The sequence below is a fragment of the Mobula birostris genome, chromosome 8, assembly GCF_030028105.1.
Source record: "Mobula birostris isolate sMobBir1 chromosome 8, sMobBir1.hap1, whole genome shotgun sequence".
NCBI classification, from domain to species: Eukaryota; Metazoa; Chordata; class Chondrichthyes; order Myliobatiformes; family Myliobatidae; genus Mobula; species Mobula birostris.
In genome coordinates, this window is record NC_092377.1 from 79,713,746 (window position 1) to 79,728,078 (window position 14,333).

The window sequence follows — 14,333 nt, forward strand, 5'->3', positions numbered from 1 at the left end:
TCATCTTTTCTCTCCTTAGGTTTTTCAGTTACCTTCTGTTGGTTGTTAAGAACTTCCTAATCCTCTAACTTCCCACTAATTTTTTGCTATATTATAAGGCCTCTCTTTTGCTCTTGTGCTGTCTTTGCCTTTCCTTGTCAGCCATGGTTACCTTATCCTCCCTTTAGAATACATCTTCATCTTTGGGATGTATCTATCCTGCACCTTCTAAACTGCCCCCAGAAACTCCAGCCACTGCTGCTCTGTTGTCATCCCTGCTAGTGTCACCTTTATTCAACTTTGGCCAGCTCCTCTCTCCTGCTTCACTGTGATTCTGATCCAATTGACGTTAGCTTCTCCCTCTTAAATCACAGGGTGAATTCTATCATCGTATGTTACTGCCCCTAAGGGTTCGTTCAACCTAATCAAATCTAGTTCATTACATAACACCCAACTCAGAATTGCCTTTTCCCTAAAAAGCTCAAACACAAGCTGCTCTAAAAGATATCTTGTAGGCATTTGTCAAATCCCTTCTTTTGGGATTCAGCACCAACCTGATTTTCCGAATCTATGTGCATATTGAAATCCCCCCATAACTATTGTAACATTGCTCTTTTTACATGCCTTTTCTATCTCCCGTTGTAATTTGTATCCTACATCCTGGAACTGTTCAGGGGCTTGTATATAATGCCCATCTGGGTCTTCTTACCCTTGCAGTTTCTTAACTCTACGTTCAAGGATTCTACACCTTCAAACCCAATATCACCTCTTTCTAAAGATTTGATTTCACCTTTTTACCAACAGAGCCACTCCCCCCTCTTTGCCTACCTGCTTGTCCCTTTGATACAATGTATATCCTGCATACTTTTGCAAGTTCTGGCCTGTAGGTGGAAGCAAGGAATTAGATCCCTGTGGTGTGCCAGATTCAAACTCATCGTTTGTTGCTATTATGGTTGCCTTAACGGGCTACGCACTCAGGGAAGGCTTAGCTGCCAACAAAGAGCAGAAGGCATTTGTTGAACGTCCTTTCTTGCTAATAGGGGGGCTGAAAGCATTAGAGATCAGATCCTGATTGTCCATTTGCCAAGATGGGTACTTTATGAAGCATATTGGTGCTAGACGGAGAGGGGAGATGCTCTTCCTCTACTCTTCCCTTAATCTCAACATCCAACCATCCACCCCACGTTCTCACCCTCAGGACCAAATCTGCTGCCCAGCTACGTCCCAGTTCACTTTATTATACTTCCCACTGAGGCCCCTGATTGTAAGTTAACACCTGTGATTATCACAGACTATGCAGCACAGAAAGAGGTTCTTGTTCGCATTGGCCATGAAGAACCATGTCTATTAATCCTATTTTTTGTTCCGCCTCCCCATTAACAACCTTCTTTTCCTGATATCAAAAACAGCCAGTTAACCTACAAACCCGCACATCACAGGAGTGTGGGATGAAGCCAAAGTACACAGAAGAAACTCAGTGATTTTGGAAAAAAGACTAGGGTGTCAAGTGAAAGACCTGCCCTTGCCCTTCTTCTGGTGCAAGCACTAACTTCATGTAACTTGGAGTGTATGCTGATAAAGCTGTGAACTAGTAAATGCTTCACTGTGAATAACATCTTTCAAGCATGCAGCATTTCTCATTCCAAACAGCCCAAGGCAGCCACTTGGTGGGACAGTTACCTTATCTAAGAAATAGCAACGTTTCTTTTATCTTAAACAATGACAGTAACATGTTCCAATTCATCTCAAACAGAGAAAATGTGACAACACTCTTAAGTTTGGTGGTGCTGTCTGCACTGTCTAGGAAAGTTAATAACGCATTGAAATGTCTTCTCTAAAGTATGGCTTGTCTGTTCAAATTCAAAGAAATCTCCCACGGATAATGCCAGTGGGCTGATGCTTTTGGGATTGTGTGATGCATTTTCAACAAATCCAACAGTTTGCAGCCAAGACTGATTTGGCTCAAAACTTAAGTATAAAAATATTCATTTATTTTGATTTTTGATTAATGTGGCAAAGTCCTGAGAACAGCCCAATTTACTTGATAAGGCATTTAATATATTCAGAAATACAGTACACTCAGCTTAGGGGGCTGTTTGAGCCGTAACACATTAAATAATTCATGTCTCTAAAGTTATTTTGTAAGTTTTTCAAGCTGTTTTCTGAAGTATTACGAAGTAGTTTACTGAAGTACTCAACAACTTCAATGCTTCTCATTAAACTTCAACAAGATGCCAGAAAATAGGGACATACTTATCACCTGACACCAGTGCGTCTGTCATATCTCAAAGACATAGACCAATAGACACAAAGCAGGAACAGGCCTTTTGCACCATTCTACATTGATCCCATTTTTATTCTCTCCACATTCTTATCAACTTGCCCGGATACTACCATTCACCTACACAATCGGGGAAATGTGCAGTAACCAATTAAACCACCAACCTACAAACTTTTAGTATTTGAGGACAAACCGGAGCTCCAGAAGGAAATACATACAGTCATGCAACCTGCATGTGGACAGTACCAGAGATCATTTGTTTTGCCACAGTGTTTCCCTCTTTTGATGTGCTGCCACTCCTAGTTTTCATCCTCAGCCTTTCCCTATAGACCTCCACGTCTAAAACTATTGCCAATACTCTCTTCACCACTCAGATCTCCAGGTTCAAAGTTTCAAACTTTCCAATGCTCCTTCTCAAAACTCAACCTCAAAATTCCAGAACTCCTGAACTTTTCCTGTTTAATCCACAGATCCACAATAAAAGAACTGCCTGCAAGCTCAAAATGCCAATCATCTCCAATTTCCTTATGGTTGAGAAGGTCTTCCATCCTGCTACTAATGCCCCTTTTCCACCCAAAGGTGCAGGGGCCCAGTGTCCCCTTCTCTCTTTTTGGCATGTGGCTGACAAGCAGACAGACCCAGCCTTGGGAAGTTGAGGGAAAATATGCAAATACCCAATATGTTGCGAGGGCTTTAACAACAATAATGACTTATATGTTAGCTAATGCTTAATACTGTCAGTGGGGTCTTACGCTTGCAGTATTCCAGAGCATCCAGATAAAATTATGACTGTGTGCAGCAAAATTGTTGAGGCATCTGTAGTGATCTTTCAAGAATCACTGGATTCTAGAATGGTTCTGGAGGACTAGAAAATTGGAAATTTGACTCCACTCTTTAAGAAGGAAGGACACAGAAAAAAAGGAAATTATGGGCCTGTTAGGCTGAGATCAGTGGTTGACAAGATGTTAGAATCTCTTATTAAAGATTAAGCTTTGGAGATCTTGGAGGGGCATGATAAAATAGGCCGAAGTTCTTTAAGGGGAAATCTTGCCTGGCAAGTCTGTTGGAATTCTTTGAGGATAGACAAAGGTTGTCAGTGGAAGTTGTTTATCTGGACTTTCAGAAGAGCTTTGATAAGGGACCACACATGAGTCTGATTAAAAGCTCATGGTATTACAAAAAGATACTAGCATGGATAGGAGATCAGCGGACTGGCAGGAGGCAAAGATTGGGTATAAAGGGAATTTTTTCTGATTGACTGTCAGTGACTATTGGTGTTCTGCAGGGGTTGGTGTTAGGATTGCTTCTTTTCACATTATTTGTCAGTGATTTAGATGATGAAATTGATGGCTTGTGGCTAAGTTTGCGGAAGATAAGTGGAGGGGCAGATAGTGTTGAGGAAACAGGAAGTCTGCAGAAGAACTTGGGCATATTAGGAGGATGGGCAAAGAAGTGGCAGATGGAATACAGTGTGGGGCATGGTCATGCACCGTGGTGTAAGGAATAATGGTGTAGACCATTTTCTAAATCGGGAGAAAATTAAGAAATCAAAGGTACAAAGGGTCTTGGGAGTCCTTGTGCAGAATCCCCTAAAGGTTAACTTGCAGGCTGAGTTCATAGCATGGAAGGCAAATGCAATGTTAGCATTCATTTTGAGAGGACTAGAATATAAAAGTAAGGCTGAGGATTATAAGGCATTGATCAGACCACATTTGGAATATTGGGATCAATTGTGGGCACCTTATTTAAGAAAATATGTGCTGTCATTGGTGAGGGTTCAGAGGAGGTTCACGAGAATCATCCCTGGCATGGAAGGGTTAATGAGAGCATTTGATGGCTCTGAGCCTGTATTGACTGGAGATTAGAAGAATGAGGGGTGATCTCACTGACACCAATCAAATATCGAAAGGCGTTGATAGAGGAGACATAGAGAAGATGTTTCCTATATAGGGGTAGCCTATGACTAGAGAGCACAACCTCAGAATAGAGGTCCCTTTAGAACAGAGATGAGGAGGAATTTCTTTAGCTAGAAGGAAAAGATGGTGAATCTGTGGAATTCATTGCTGCAGACGACTATGGAAGCCTAGTCATTGGGTATATTTAAAGTGGAGGTTAATAGGTTCTTGATTATTAGAAGTGTTAACTATCACAGGGAGAATAGGTTTGAGAGAGATAATAAATCATCCAGGCCCAACTAGCAGAGCAGACTCAAATGGGCCAAATGGCCTAATTCTGCCCATATATCTTGTGGTCTTTGGACACTTTCCTCTAATCTGTTCTCATTGCAAAGACATGATGATCTCTATGGTGAGATTTTCCTCTTTTCCCACATCTATCCAAGAGGATATCTGGCATCCTCCAATTATGATTCAACATGCCAACCAGCCAATTTCTTGAGATGGCACAAAGAACAATTAATGTGAACCTTCTGAGCCTTTTATAGGCTGATAACTAAAGAATGAAGCACACAATATGATTGCCATATAAACTAAAATTAAAAGATAACAAACCCTGTTTTTTTAATTTTTTAATTCCTTTTCTGAAAGGAAAGTACTGACATTTCAGGGCCAAATAATTCACCAATGATCATCAGCAAATAAAGTTTTGTTTTCCCCATACAATTGAAAAGTCATGCAATATTTCATGCAATGGATCAAAAACCTTTAAGATGCTTAATAGCGCCACTGGTTTACAAGCAGTTTTAATTTCACATCAACTTAAGTGATTTCCCTTGATTGCAATAGAGAGGGCTACAGAAGTGCAATGCACAGAGGAGCCCTGAATTGCAAACAGGGCTGCATGAGCAGAAATCCTGAAGCTGCTGTTAGTTTTATTAAGGGAAGTAGTGACCCCTGAAAGCTTTGCAGTCATTACTGTTGCCAAATCTGAGCCACCTTCACTGTGCCTGTCCTATAAAACTTTTCTACAATCATAAAGACCTCTATATCAGTAATAATTCACACACTGCAAAAACAAAAAGCAAGGATGATAGGAGTAAGTGTGATGAAAATGAATAAAGCTGGGAATGGAGCTGGCAGTGCCATCTGGTCTATTTGCTATTTACTTATTGACATTATGTTACAGAAGAACACTAGCATCAGATTAAAACTGTCCACGGTAGGTTAGATTGAGGTGCTACCCGGAGCTGCATGTATAGAGACCTATTCATTCTCTGGCCATGACAAAACCATGAAGGAACATGGAAAATTGGACTGGGCCCTTTGGGACCAAACTTTCTGCTGACTTCATAAACAACTGCCTTTGGACTACAGTACTAGCACAACACTACTGGTTGCATCATGGTCTGGTATGGCAGTTCAAACATGCAGGAATGTAATAAGTGGACTCAGCTCCATACGTCATGGGCATATTCCCTCGAACACATATGTAGATAATGGTAGTATCATCCATCAATGAAGAATCCCACCATGCCATCTTCTTGCAGCTACCATTGGACAAGAACGCTGAAGTCTAACTCTACCAAGTTCAAGAACAGCCACTTCCATCCAACCACTCAGATCCTGACCCATCCAACACAACCCCAATCACCACAGCTATGGAAACACCATGATCACTTTGACGGGTTTGCAGTAAAATGGATGATTTTTGTTCTATTTATGTTCTTGTAAAAATCATGTATAATTGACATTTATGTTTTTCTTGTGAATACTGCTTATATAATGCTATGTGCCTGTGATGTTGCTGCAATTAAGTTTTTCACTGCACCAGGAATCCTGAACGAGGACTCCCAAGTTCCATTGCACCCTTGATTTTTGAATTTTTTCGCCATTTAGAAAATAGTCCATGCTTTTATTCCTTCCACCATTGTGCATGACCACACATGTTTCTACACTATATTTCATCCGCCACATTTTGCTCCCCCCCCCATTCTCCTAATCTGTCTAAATCCTTCTGCAGACTTCCTGCTTCCACAAAACTACCTGCCCCTCCACCGATCTTCATATTGTCCACAAACCTGGCCACAAAACCATTAATTCCGTCACCCAAATCATTAAGATACAACATGAAAATTTACAGCTGTATACCGAATCCTGCAGAACACCTCCTGTCACCGGCAGCCAACCAAATAAAGCCCCTTTATTCCCACTCTTTGCCTCCAAATGGTCAGCCAATCTTCTATCCATGCTAATATTTTTCTGGTAATACCATAGGCTCTTATCTTGTTAAGCAGCCTCATATGCAGCACCTTGTCAAAGGCCTTCTGATAATCCAAATAAGGATGCTGACATTGGCCTATTTTGTCATGTGCCTCCAAGTACCCTCAAACTTCATCCTTGATAGTGAACTCTAATATCTTGTCAACCAGTGACCTCAGACTAATTTCCTTTTCTTCTGTCTCCCTCTCTTCTTAAAGAATGGAGTGACATTTGTAATTTTCCAGTTCTCCGGAACCATTCCAGAACCTAGTGATTCTTGAAAGATCACTACTAATGCCTCCATAATCTCTTCGGCTATCTCTTTCAGAACACCAGGCGTAGTTCATCTGGTATTGGTGATTTGTATACCTTCAGACCTTTCAGCATTCCAAGCACCTTCTCCTTAATAATAGCAACTACAATCACTTCTGCCCCAACGCTCTCAAATTTCTGGCATATTGCTAGTGGCAAATCACTTGTTGAGTTTGTCTGCCTTTTCTTTGTCTCCAATTACAAACTCTCCAGTGTCATTCTCCAGTGGTTCAATATCCACTTTCACCTCTCTTTTCTTTGCTATGTATCTGAAAAATAATTTTGTATCCTCTTTTATATTAATGGCTAGTTGACCTTCGTATTTCACCTTCTCTATCATTTTGGCTTTTTTAGTTGCCTTCTATTGGTTTTTAAAAGCTTCCCAATCCTGTAACTTCCCACTAATTTTTGCTATATTATATGCCCTCTCTTTTGTTCTTATGCTGTCCTTCACTTCTCTTGTCAGCCACAGTTGCGTCATCCTCCCTTAAGAATACCTCTTCTTCGAGATAAATCTATCCTGCACTTTCTGAATTGCTCCCAGAAACTCCAGTTGTTGCTGTTCTCTAATACTTCCAATCAACTTTAGCCAGCTCCTCCCTCATGCCTCTGTCATTCCCTTTACTTCACTGTAATCATGATACATGACTTTAGATCCTCCCTCTCAAACTGCAGGGCGAATTCCATCATATTATGATTACTGTCTCCTAAGGGTTGCTTCACCTTAAGCTCCCTGATCAAATCTGGTTCATTACACAACATCCAATACAGAATTGTCTTTTCCCTTGTGGGTTCAACCACAAGCTGCTCCAAAAAGCATCTCGGAGGCATTCGACAAATTCCCTCTCTTGGGATCCAGCACCAACCTGATTTTCCCAATCTTTGTGCATATTGAAACCCACCGTGACTATCGATACATTACCCTTTTTACATGCCTTTCTATTTCCCTTTGTAATTTGTACTCTACATCCTGGCTACTGTTCAGGGGCCTATATTTAACCCATCAGGGTCTTTTTACCCTTCAGTTTCTTAACTTGATGCAGAACGATTCTACATCTTTCAACCCTATGTCAGCACTTTCCAAGGATTTTATTTCATTTTTTTACCAACAGAGCTAAACCACTCCTTCTGCGTATCTGCCTGTCCTTTCAATACAATGTGTGTCCTTGGATGTTAAGCTCCCAACTATCATCTTATTTCAGCCAGAACCCAGTGAGGCTCACAATATCATACTGTAAATCTCTAACTGTGCTACAAGATAATCTACCTTATTCTGTATGTATTCAAATATAACACCTTCAGTCCTGTTTTCATCACCCTTTTCAATCTTGCCCCAATGTTACACTTCAATTTTGCCATATCACCTGCTTGTGCTTCTTCATCGTCTTACTGCACTTTGCATCTACTTGTATACCATCTGCCCTATCCTCAGCCCTATCACTCCGGTTTCCATTCCCCTGCCAACTCATTTTAATTTCTCCCCAGTTACTCTAGTAAACCTGCCCACAAGGACATTGGTCCCTTTTGGGCTCAGCTGTAACGTGCCCTCTTTGTATAGATCATACTGCCCCAGAAGAGATCCCAATGAGCCAAAAATCCGAAGCCCTACAACCTGCACCAATTGCTCAGCCATGCATTAATTCGCCAAATCATCCTATTCTTATCATCACTGGTGCAAGGCACAGGCAGCAATCCAAACATTACTACCCTTGAGGTTCTGCTTTTCAGCTTTCTACCGCACTCCTTATATTCTCTCTTTAGTACCTCTTCCCCTTTCCTATCTATGTCATTCGTACCAACACGTACCACGGCGTCTGGCTGTTCACCCTCCCCCTTCAGGATCCTGTGGACGTGATCTGAGAGATCCCTGACCCTGGCAAGTGGGAGGCAACATACCATCCAGATATCTCTTTTACGTCGACAGAATCTGCTTTCTGCTCCTCTGAGCATGGAACCTACCATCACTACGGCATTCCTCTTCTTTTCTCTTCCCTCCTGAGCCACGGAGCCAGACTCAGTGCCAGAGATCCAGTCGCTGCGGCTCCCCCTTTTAAGATCGTCTCCCCCCCCAGAGGATCCAAAGCAGTATACTTATTATTGAGGGGAACAGCCACAGGGTTACTCTGTACTGGCTGCCTCTCCCTTTCCCTCTTCTGACAGTCACCCAGCTACCTGCCTCCTGCAACTTAGGGGTGACTACCTCCCTGTAGCTCCATCTATCTATTCTTATTCTCCCGTATGAGCTGAAAGTCATCCAGCTGTAGCTCCAGTTCCTTAATACGGTCTCTAAGGAGCTGCAGCTTGGCGCACTTCATGCAGATGTAGTAATCAGGAAGACTGGAGGTCTCCCCGAGTTCCCACATCTCACTTGAAAAATATACCACTAACTCTGGATTCACTCTCAATGCACTAGCTACGTAATATGAGACAAAGAAAGAGGGAAAAAAACTTACTAGAAACTTACTTAGAACCTCTGTCTGTTCATCTATCATCTCCTTGTCTCCCAGTATTATTTCTCCAGCCTCATTTTCTAGTGGTTCTATATCCACTCTCATCCCTCTTTTATTTTTTACATACTTGAAAAAGAATTTACTACCCACTTTGAGATTGTTTGCTAGCTTGCTTTCGTATATCATCTTTTCCCTTCTAATGATTCTTTTAGTTGCTCTTTATAGGCTTTTAAAAGCTTCCCAGTCCTCTATCTTCCTGCTAATTTTTGCTTTGTTGTATGGCCTCTCTTTTGCTCTTACGTTACCTTTGACTTCCCTTGTCAGCTACGGTTGTACTGTTTTGCCATTTGAGTATTTCTTCATTTTTGGAATCCTCATTCTTCCCAGAAACTCACACTATTGTTGTTCTAATGTCATCTCTGCCAGCAGCTCCTTCCAATTTACTTTGGGCAACTCCTCTCTCATACCACAGTAACTTCCTTTACTCTACAGAAATACTGCTATGTCAGACTTCACTTTCTCCCTATCATATTCCAAGTTGACCTCAATCATATTGTGATCACTGACTCCTGAGGGTTCTTTTACCTTAAGCTCCCTAATCACTTCCAATTCATTACATAACACCCAACCCAGTATAGCAGATCCCCTAGCAAGCTCAACGACAAACTGCTCTAAAAAGCCATCTCCTAAGCATTTACCAAAGTCACTCTCTTGAGATCTATTTCCAACCTGATTTTCCCAATAGACCTTCATGTTAAAATCTCCCATGGCTATCATAACATTGCCCTTTTGACATGCCTTTTCTACTTCCTGTTGTAATGTTGTAATCATCCCAGCTACTGTTGGGTGGCCTGTATATAACTGCCATCCGATACAATGTGTAACTTTGGAAGTTCAGCTCCCAACTACTGCCATCCTTCAGCCATGATGCACTGCTGGCCACAACATCATACTTGACAATACTTAACAGTACAACAAGATCATCCACCTTATTTCTTATACTCCGTCCACTGAGATATAATACCTTGAGTACTATATTTGCTACCCTCTCTGATTTTGCATCCCTAATGCACTGAAACTCACCCTGCTGGCTGCAATTTTGTCCTATCATCTGCCTGCCCTTCCTGACAGTCTGACTGCATGCCATCTTTGCTTTCTTACCATCCGTCCCATCTTGAGTCCCTTCATTCCAGTTCCCATTTCCCTGCCAAATTATTTTAAATCCTCCCCAAGAGCTCTAACAAACCTGCTTGCATGAATATTGGTCCCCCTTGGGTTCAGGTGCAACTTGTCCCTTTTGTACAGGTCATACTCCCCCAGAAGAGATCCCAATGATTGAAGAATCTGAAGTCCTGCCCACTGAACCGGCTTCTCAGCCACACATTTATCTGCCAAATCATCCTGTTTCTACCCTCACTAGCACGTGGCACAGGTAGCAATCCAGAAATTACTACCCTGGAGATCCTGCTTCTCAGCTTTCTACCTAACTCTCTAAATTCTCTCTTCAGGACCTCATTGCTTTTGCTTCCTATGTCATTGGTACCAATATGTACCAAAACATCTGGCTGCTCTCCCTCCCTCTCAAAAATGCTGTGGATGTGATCCGAGATGTCCCTGACCCGTGCACCTGGGAGGCAACATACCATCCAGGTGTCCCATTCACGTTCACAGTGTCCTGTCTTTCCCCTCACTATCGAGTCCCCTATCGCTACTGCTCCCTTCTTCTCTCCCTTTCCCTTCTGTACTACAGATCCATGCTCAATTTCAGAAACCCAGTCTCCATGGCATTCCCCTGGGAGGTCATCCAAAACTGTATACTTATTTTTTTACAACAGTATCCAAAACTGTGTGCTTATTTTTGTACAACAGTATCCAAACCTGTGTGCTTATTTTTGAGGGGAATGGCCACAGGGGTGCTCTGTGCTAACTGCCTATTCACATTTCCATTTCTCCTACTTAGTGGGTTCTGTGAAGTAAGGCGGGCAGGTTCGGTAAATGGATCTGAGGCCTTGTACTGCCAGATGCCCTGATTCAATCCTTAGCTCACATGCTTTCTATGTGGAGTTTGCATGTTCCTCCCATGATAATGTGGGCTTCTGCTGAGTGTTCCAGCTGGGATTTTGAACCTGGGGTCAGTTCTGTTATTTTGGTTTGGTGGGGTGGTGGGGGGTGGTGTTGGACGGTAAGGGTAATGGAATCCTGAGTTTGGATTTTGGGGAAGAGGGTTGGGAAGGATGGAGTTGTGAACTTGGGTAATCTGGGTGCAGAAGAAAGAACTGGCAATGTTTGAAGGATGGAGGCTGAGGATGAAAATGAGGAATGGCAACGCTTTAGGAGAGGGAGGCATGTGGTGCAGCAAGTAGAGGTGCTGCATCACAGCAGAGGTGACTGAGGTTCAATCCCAACCCCGGGAACTCTCTGTGTGGAACTTGCACATTGCTCCTGCGATGGCACAGATTTCCTCCAGGTATCGTTGTTTCGTCTCGCATCTCTAGATATGTGGTATGGTATGACAATGGCCACTGTAAGTTGTTCCTAGTGTTGAGTGAGTGTTGGAGTCTGATGAGAATATGGGGGAATAAAAATGCAAACAGTGTAGCACTGGTGTTGATGGCTCTATGCAGTATCAATGAAGTGTCGGCCAGGAGGAGAGCTGGATATCAGGGCTGCTGAGAGGTACTTTATTTAGAGATACAGCACAGATCAATGCAGGGGTCAGCAGGCTGTGAGCACTTTTAAGCAATACTATAAGAACTTAGCATTCAGAAAGCCATAAAATTTCAAGTGTGGGGATTAAGGTTAAAAAAATGAACTTAGGGAAACAAAGAAAAGTAGAAAAAGATATGAGCAAGAAAGTCAAAGTAATTCCCGATTGTTTTCTAATGATGTAAGAAGAAAACAAAGGAAAGAGGAGGAGAGCTAACGGGGTGAAAGAGTCGATTTCTAAACCGAGTCCAAGAATATGGCTAAGGTACATCATGAACAGTTCATGGTATTCTTCACTGAAGAACAGGGGGGGGGGCGGGCAGTGCCAACAGTGAAGGTGAGAAGTGGATGAGCTATTGAACTGAAGAAACAGCAAGAGACAAAGTATAAAGAGTTTGGCATCTTCGGAAGTGTATAAATCATTTAAGTTGAATGAAATATGTCAAAAAATAGTGAGGAATTTATGTATTTCAGTGACTTTGCCCCTCATTCTTCAATCCTTTAGCTGCAGGAACAATGCTAGAGGTCTGAGGGATTGTTAATGAGGGAGGAAGGAACAAACTGAGTAATTACAGACCATTAGTTTCACCTCAGTGGTGGGCAAATTATTTGAATCATGTCTCAGGAAAGGAGTAATACTGAGAACAAAAAGACAATCACTCAATGACAGTCAGCATGATTTTGTAATGTTTGAGTAACTTGTAGAGTGACACACTCTGCGGCCACTATTAAGTACCTCCTATCCCTAACAAAGTGGTCTTCTGCTGCTGTAGCCCATCCACTTCAAGGTCCCGTGCATTGTGCTTTAAGAGATGCTCCCCTGTGTGGTTTTTTGAGGTAAAATCACCTTCTTGTCAGCTTGAAGCAGTCTGGTCATTCTCCTCTGATCTCTCTTACTAACAAGGTGCTTTTGCCCACCGAACTGCCACTCACTGCTCCATTTGTTTATCACACCATTCTCTGTAAACTTTAGTGACTGTTATGTGTCTGTTTCTGAGATACTCAAACCACCCCGCCTGGCACCAAAGATCACTCCATGGTCAAAGTCACTTAGATGACATTTCTTCCCAATTCTGATGTTTGGTCTGAACAACAACTGAACCTCTGGACCATGTCTGCATACTTCTATGCATTGAGTTGCTGCCACATGATTGGTTGAATAGATATTTGCAATAACAAGCAGGTGATCAGGTAAACTTTATAAAGTGGCCAATGAGTGTAGTTATATAGCTTGAAACAGGCTCTTCAGCTCAATTTGTCCATGCTAACCAAGCTCTCTGCCTGAGCTGGTTCTATTCATTTGTCCCTATTTATCTAAAGTCTAAACCTTCCTTGTCAATTGTTGTTGTTCCTGTACGCGCCTTGTGGCGCATCAGGTGGTAATATTGCCGCTTCTTTAGCATTTGTCTGTTTTTCACATGGCTGAGTTGCTAGGTCGATGCTCACCCCAGCACGGTTGGAAAGCACGCAAACAGCAGGCTAGATTCGAACCTAGGACCACTCACCTCAGAGTCCAGTGCAGGTGCTACGATATCACCAGCTGGCCTATCCTTGTCGATGTACCTGTCCAAACGTCTTTTAAACATTATAATTGTACTCATTTCTACCACTTCCTCTGGTAGCTCATTCTACATATCCATCATCCTCCATGTGAAAATCTTGTCCCACAGATCTCTTTTAAATCTTTCCCCTCTCGTCTTAATCCTATGCCCTCTAGGCTTTGATTCTCTTTCCCTGGGGAAAAGTCTGTGACCATTCACCTTGTCCATGCCCCTCGTGACTTTATGAGCTTCTACTTGGACACTCCTCAGCCTCCTGTGCTTCAGGGAAAAGAGTCTCAGCTTATCCAGTCTCTTCTCATAGCTCTAGCCCTCTCGTTCCTGCAACATTCACATGAATCTTTTCAGCATCTTTTCCAGCTTAATGGCATCCTTCCTATAACTAGGCACTGAGAACTGCATTCTGTACTCCAAATGCAGTCTCACCAATGTATTGTACATCTGAATCACGACATCCCAACTCTTGCACTTAATACCCTGACTGATGGAAGTATGAGTGCCAATGCCTTCTTCCCTACCCTGTCTACCTATGTTTCCATTTTCACAGAACTGTGTACCTGTACCTCTGTTCTACGACACTTCCCAGGGTCCTTCCATTTCCTGTGCAAGTCTTGCCATGGTCGAACTTCCCAAAGTACAACACATCATACTTGCCCAAGTTAAATTCCATTTGCCATTCTCTGGTCCACTTCCCAAGTTGGTCTAGATCCCCTTAGGGAACTATCTTCACTCTCCATTACACAACCAATTTTGGTGTCATCTGTAATCTTAATAACTATGCTAACGACACTGTTATCCAAATAATATATCTACCAAACAACAATGGTTTCAGCAATAACCCCTGCAGCAGACCACTGATCACAAGCCTCCAGTCTGAGAAACCACCCTC

General features: G+C 42.4%; 1 protein-coding gene across 4 annotated transcripts in view; it reads right to left on the minus strand.

The window, feature by feature from the left end:
• The window catches only part of plcb1 (phospholipase C beta 1), a 954,845-nt gene that overhangs the window by 208,381 nt on the left and 732,131 nt on the right, over positions 1 to 14,333 (minus strand). The gene's annotated exons all lie outside the window — the stretch shown is intronic.